Consider the following 7,257-nt stretch of genomic DNA (forward strand, 5'->3'; position numbering starts at 1 on the left):
GCTAGTTGGGAATTCCCTTTTTGTAAGAGGAATTGTGGTTTAGCTGAGAGCTGGCCCATTGGCAGGGGAGTGTAACATAATACCAGACTTCACCGTAGGAGTTACAGCCTTTCTGCAAGCTGCTTAGTGAAACAGACCCTTGGTCACAGGCAGCTGAGCTTAGTTTAAGAAGCCTCTGGACTTAAGGGGCCAAATGACTGCTAGGAGCAAATTCCTGGGCAGCTTGTCAACTTTGATGTTTGCTTATTATGCTAACCATAATAATTAGGGCTATGTGAAATTTTGCTGGTGGTTTCGTTTCGATGATGTTTCGACTCGTTTCAAACTCAAAACAGCAACATTGAAGTGAAACAGAGAGCTTCGAAACAGTCTCAAAATGAAATGAGCCAAGTCGAAACATTTCAACATTTTCGAAACATTTCGAGTTTCGAAGCGCAACCTGGGCTTGCCTTCACGGAAACAGAAACTAAGTAAGCAGGGGGAGAGGGAAGAGGGGGGAAGGAGTGCTCTCATTATTGACTGTGTAGCTGGCCAGTGACTGTCACCCTTCCCTGAGGTCCCTTCCAATCCCAGTGCTCTGGGGGAGGGAAGGAAAAACTGCAAAGAAGGCAGCATTGCTGGAACCGCCCTGCTTTCTGCCTTGGTATCAGTTGAGTGAGGGTGCACCATAACACACACAGTGTCACCCACCCATGTCACGAGTTTTGCCTGTCAGCAGCTAGAGGTGCAGAGCCCCAGAACCCAGACTCCCCCTGCACTGATCCCCTTGACAGCTGACAGGCTTCATGGCCACAGCAGGGCCTAGCAGGCCTGCAGTTTTTACCCCCCCTGTGCCCCAAGACAGCCACAGTCCCACAAGCACCCATGTCATGAGTTTTGCCTGTCAACAGCCAGAGGTTCAGGGCCCCACAACTCAGAAGCCCCTGCACCTATCTCCTTGAAAATTGGCAGGCTTTATGGCCTTAGCAGGGGCTAGCATGCCTGCAGTTTTGACCCTGCTGTGGTTTAATACATACATATGACATGAGTTTTTTGCTTTCAAGATTTTGAGGTGCAGTTTCCCCAAGACCCTTACACCTATCTCCTTGAAACCTGGCAGGCTTTGTTGCCTCTGCAGGGGCTAGCATGCCTGCAGTTTTGACCCTGCTGTGGTTTAATACATACATATGACATGAGTTTTTTGCTTTCAAGATTTTGAGGTGCAGTTTCCCTGAACCCCTTTCTCCTTGAAACTTGGCAGACTCCATGCCCTCAGAAGGGACTACCATTCCTGCAAGTTTCATCCAAATCAGGCCAGAAATGACATTATAGGCTGTTTCGAGCTTCCCCATGATAGCCTATGGGCAAAACTTTGAAACTGTTCTGACGAAACAAAACAGAACAGCAGTTTCGAATCAAAACAAAATTTGAAACGAAACGCTGTTCCACTGAAACGTCGAAACACAAGTTGAAATGGAATGGTGCCATTTCACACAGCCCTAATAATAATGTCACTGTTACTTTATTTACTCAAATATAAGATGACCTTGATTATCAGACAATCCCCAATAATTTGATTCTATATATAGAAAATTTATAAATTTGTTACAATTTTCCAGGTACAGTAAAAGCTCTGTTATCCAGCATCCCCCGGGAATGGGGGATGCCGGATAACAAAATATGCCGGTTAATTGAGCAGCCCTGGTCACCACTTCTCCCACCATGTCTGGGGTGTCCCTCTGCCCCTCCCACAGCATCACTGCCCCTCCTGCCGCATCACCGCCTGTCCCACAGGCCCTGTGGGTGCTGCGGGACAGGGAGGCAGGCCCCGCATGGCCCCGCACAGCCTGTTATGCCCCTGAGCTGTGGGGGCTCAGCAGCACAGGCTGCTTTGCCCCAGACTGTGGGGGCTCGGAGAAACCAGAAGTACCGTGGTGGACACTTCTGGTTTCACTTTATCTTTCAAGCCGGCATGCTGGTTAGTGGAGCATGCTGGCTTGTAAAATGCCGGATAGCGCAGCTTTTACTGTATATAATCTATTATTGGAGGTTTGCTTTGAATTTATTGCCTTCCCATTGCTACAGCAGGGAAAATAAATCAGGTGGCTCCTTTGCCCTCTGCCTCCCCCTAACATCTACCCCTTGCAGCCTCTTTCCATCTCCTTACTGTCAGGCTCTGCTCTCCCTCAGCAAATGGAAGCGAGGAGCAAATTTGAAAACACTGATCTTGAAATAAACACACCTGTAGTAATTTGCATACATTACCCATAGATTTAGTTCATCCAAAAATGATGCATTTTACCTTTGTTGAAACTGCTGTGAGTTTTAGAACAGATATTCCATAAACACTTTTAAACTGCACTTTGGCACCTGCTTATATATAGGACAAACCCTAAGCCCTGCTTTCCCTCCTCCCCTCTCCTGGACCCCTGTCTATTTCTTTCCCTGTCCTTTCATTTGTCGATGTTGTTGTCACCTTCTTCTTTTGTGTCAGCTCCACCTCCATTATTGTCATCACTGCTCTCTTTAGGGGTCCCACCCCTGAACAGCCTGTGCCAGTCCCTGCCATCTCCTCCCTGAGCAAAGTCATGATTATCATACAGTTCAATGTGCCGATCCCCATTAGGGTTGACAGCATTTCAAGCCATGGTGACCCCGCAGCTCAGCACTGCTCAGCATGTGTGTACTCTAGAGACCTCCACAAAGGATCCATGTGATTATTCACCTTCACTCATGACTGCAACCAGTTGTTTTTGTCATGAGTCCTGGGAGCCTCCAAAAATGTTTATGCAGATGAGGCAACTAGGTGAGGCTCAGGGATCATATCTACAAGATGTTTACTGCAGAGTAGATTAATTAGCTCCACAGTAAATGTCTCAGAATCTACATGTGCAGGGGTATTAGGCTGGAGTAAACTAATAAAGTCCTCAGCAAGGCAGGACTTGTAAATACTCTGCAGCACCACATGTGTAGATGGTGATGTGGCTGGCTGGAGCATGAGCAGTGATCTGCGTTTTCAGTTTTTATTTTCCAAAAAAAGATCTGGGTATTTTTCAGGGTTTATTTTCCAAACATAAAAACCAGGTTGAAATTGGGATAAAAGGAAGAAAAGGAACAAAATCAGTTTAAACTGGGGAAAATAATACTGTGGTGGTGAGGGAAGGAGGGAGTAAGTCTGGGAATAGGGAAGGGGTGGGGGGAGGGGCGCAGTGCAGCCCGTTGGGCTCTCCCGGGGCTGCAGCAGGGAGGAAAGCGGGGGGCTCTTGCTGCTACGTGCAGCCCAGGAGGGCTGTGAGCTTGGGGAGTGTGCCAGGTTATTCCCAGGGGGGAGCATGCACCCCCAAATTTGTGCACAGGATAAGAGCAGGCTGCTGCTGCAGGCTGGGGCCAGTGGCAGCACGGGGCTCTTGCTGGCGCTCAGGCCTGTGAATTCAACTACTGGAATGCAGAAGGGTATGAACATTTCTGGAAGAGATATGCAGAGTAAAGTGGGAGGGAAGAATTAAAAAGCACGAGAAAAGTCAAGGGAGAGGGTGATTGTAGTACAAGCCCGTTGGGCTCTCCCGGGGCTGCAGCAGGGAGTAAAGCGGGGGGAGCTGTCGGAGTTGGGGGGCTCTTGCTGCTACGTGCAGCCCAGGAGGGCTGTGAGCTTGGGGAGTGTGCCAGGTTATTCCCAGGGGGGAGCATGCACCCCCAAATTTGTGCACAGGATAAGAGCAGGCTGCTGCTGCAGGCTGGGGCCCCGGGGGGGCCGGGGGGCTTGTTGGGGGGCCAGTGGCAGCACGGGGCTCTTGCTGGCGCTCAGGCCTGTGAATTCAACTACTGGAATGCAGAAGGGTATGAACATTTCTGGAAGAGATATGCAGAGTAAAGTGGGAGGGAAGAATTAAAAAGCACGAGAAAAGTCAAGGGAGAGGGTGATTGTAGTACAAATGTATACAGATTTTTTACAGGCAGAAGACATAGATAGGTGGATAGAACTATACATTCAAAGAGTAATGTGGTAGAGAAATTGCGGGATAAATATAGTATCTGGAGGGAGCATGGCAGGTGAGAATAGTATTAAAAAAGAAAACAAAAGGGCTGAAAACCAGGAAAAAGAAACCTGCCAAAGAGAGAGAGAAGGGTTGGAGTCAGAGCCAGAGAGCACCTTCCCACCGTTAACACTCCTGGGCTCCAACCCGGACTGGAGAATGGGAGGCGGGAAACTGGGGCGGTGGAAAAGTGGAAGGCTGTCTGAGTGCAAAAGCAATCAAGCAGCTTGCAAAAGAAACCAGCATGCAAGTAGGGGAGGGGTGGAATCGACTACAGTGAGCAACAGCGATGATGAACTTTAAAGGGACAGACCCACACAGTTAAAGCAAGCGCAATAGCACTGACAATAGCATTGATCAATATCAGTAGAAGGAAAAGATGGGAAAAGTTTGAACCAGAGTTAAAACAAGTAAGGGCAGACATAATCTGCTTACAAGAGTGCTGTATACTGGGGAAGGAGTATAAATGCTTTGAGAAAAGGCGGAGATGGGGACCGTCTTGGTGGTCAGGAACAAATGATAACAAAGCAGAAAGTGTAACTATACTTAGAAAATAACAAATCAAAACAGAGTTCAGAGCAAAGCACGTGAAAGATATCATCAGTGGCAGACTATAACGAATGATACTGTCAGTCAGGGGAACAGAGTTAGACATTTTAAATAAATATGCACCACCAGAGCTGGAGGGGAAGAAGGCTCTGCTCAGAAAACTAGTGGTATAATACGCAGTCAGAGGGAGACTGCAGATAATAGTGGGGGATTTCAGTTGTATAATAGAAGCAAACAGCAGAACAGGGGAAGGAGGAGATGGAACATTAGACAGTTCATCCAGATTATTAACACAAATACTAAAAGAAGTCACTAATAGATTTGTGAGCAGGGGAGAAAATTTGCACTAGAGCAGACCCCAATGGAAAGAAGCAATTGAGAATTGACTTTGTGTTTGTATCCAAAGAAACAGAGATACAAAAAAAAAAAAAAAAAAAGAAACTGTAAGCATAGCATTTAGTGATCACCAGATGCTGAAGGCAAAAATGAGTCTTGGTAAGAGCCCCATGAGAGGAAAGGGAGTGTGGAAGTGAAATGTAGAACTGTTACAAGATGAGGAGGTGTGTCAGGCATACACAAAACAGTATGAGGGGAGGAAAACACTGAAGAAATATTTTAAGAATACCAAAGAATGGTGGATGATGGTGAAGAAGAGGACAGGAAATTTTTTCAAGAAACCAGGCCAAAGAACCATGGGGAGAAGAACTGAAAGATCTGCAAAGAAAGATGCAGCAGCTGTTAAAGTAACCCACAGAGGGAAGACAGGTATTAGAGGAACTGGAAGAGACAAAGCAGAAACAGCAAAGATGGTACAACTGTAAGGCAAAAGAGAAAATATTTTTAGTACAAGCGCCATGCGTGGAAGAAAACAAAGAATGGTCCCGATACTTTTTGACCAGAACAAAGAAAGTGAAAAGAAAGCTAAAAGCAGTACAGATAGAAGGTGGGGCCCAAGTGGAAAAGCAGGAAGCAACGAGGAGATACTGCGAAGAACTATACCGGAAGAAGGAAATAGAAAGGAAAAAGATGAAAGTCTTGCTGGAAAAGACTGAAGAAAAAGTAGAGGAAGAGGAGATACAGAAGATGGAAGAGAAGATAAGTTTAAAGTAAGGGAAGGAATGCTTAAAAACCTGTAAAGAAGAAAATCTTCAGAAGCAGATGGACTACCATGTAATTGTACAAGAAATTCTGGCTGTAGGTGGGGACCGATATAGTAGAGGTTTTCGGAGAAATAGTGAAAAAAAGAGAGGCAGGGAATGATTTTACAAGTGGAATAGTAATTTTATTATTCAAGAAATAAGAGAAAAAGCTTCTGAAGAACTGGAGACCACTTATCTTGTTAAACACAGACTACACATTGTTGACAAAGATGGTGACTTTATGAATATGGAAGAACCTGAAAAAGTGTACATGAAGATCAAACCTGCACAATCCTAGGCAGGAAGATTTCTGATTCAATTTGGCTGATAAGGGATATACTGACACACGTTCAGGAGAGGAAATTAAATATGGCGGTAGCAAATTTGGATCTGGAGAAAATATATGATAGAGTGGATCATGATTTTAAATTTGAAGTGTTAAGGAAAATGGGTCTCCTGGATAAATTGATAAAATGGATAAGACTGTTAACACAGAGGTAGAAAGCCAAGTACTAATAAAGGAACATCTGAGCAGAGCCTTTAAAATTCAAACAGAGGTGAGACAAGGCTGCCTGTTGTCACCAATATTGTTTGTATATGCAATAGAGCCACTGGTGCACAGAATTAGGAAAGATGAAATCATAAATGGGGTAACAATACCAGGACAGGGAGAGGTCAAGTGTGCACTCTGTGTAGATGACATCATTACAGTGGCTGGAGACAAATTATCAATTGAAAGGGTACTAAAAGATACAATAGAGTATGGTGAAGTGACTGGGGCTAAATTGAACAAAATGAAAAGCACTATAATGGGAGTAGGAAACTGGAGGGACCTAGAGAAGCTTGGACCACAAATAATGGAACAAAGTTTTAGGGATCCTAATCAAGGCAGAAGGGAAAGGAAATAATGCATGGAAAAATGTGACCACGAGGGTATGCAAGTATTATGGTGGTGGACGGGAAGGGCACTGTCCTTTGGTGGAAAAGTGATGGTAGTTAAGGAAGTACTACTTTGATCATTTTGTACACTGGAATTGAGCTTCCACCATCATGGCAGCAGTTAACAAAAGTACAACAGGAAATATATGTATACTTTTGGAAAGCAAAAAGAGAAAGGCTAGCCAGAACAGAACTGTATACCGCAAGAGAGATGGGGAGGTGGGGGGCGCTGGACATAGGTTGTTCGTTTACACATACTACATAAGGGCAGTGTGTAAATCAGCAACAGAGGGGGAAGCATAGGTGGTGGAAGCAGGGCCAGCAGGGCTTAACCCTCCCAAACACAGGGCAATGATAGGGCTGCAAGGCAGCCCAGCTGCAGGCTTCTGGCAGCTGCAGCAGGGGTGAGGGAGGGAGTGGGGCTGGGCCTGGAGCTGGGGCAGGGGCAGGGGAAGGGTCTGCTGCACAGCCAGGGCAGGGCGCGGAGTGGAGCCACAAGTGGCTCATCTGGGGGATGTGGCTCCCACCACTACGCGCCCCCTGGGAAGGCATGGCAGCGGGGGGAAGTGCCCCCTGGATCTGTGCGGGGTGGGGCAGAGAAGGCTGCAGCTGTTGGC

The sequence above is a fragment of the Alligator sinensis genome, unplaced genomic scaffold (assembly GCF_000455745.1).
Source record: "Alligator sinensis unplaced genomic scaffold, ASM45574v1 scaffold19_1, whole genome shotgun sequence".
NCBI classification, from domain to species: domain Eukaryota; kingdom Metazoa; phylum Chordata; order Crocodylia; family Alligatoridae; genus Alligator; species Alligator sinensis.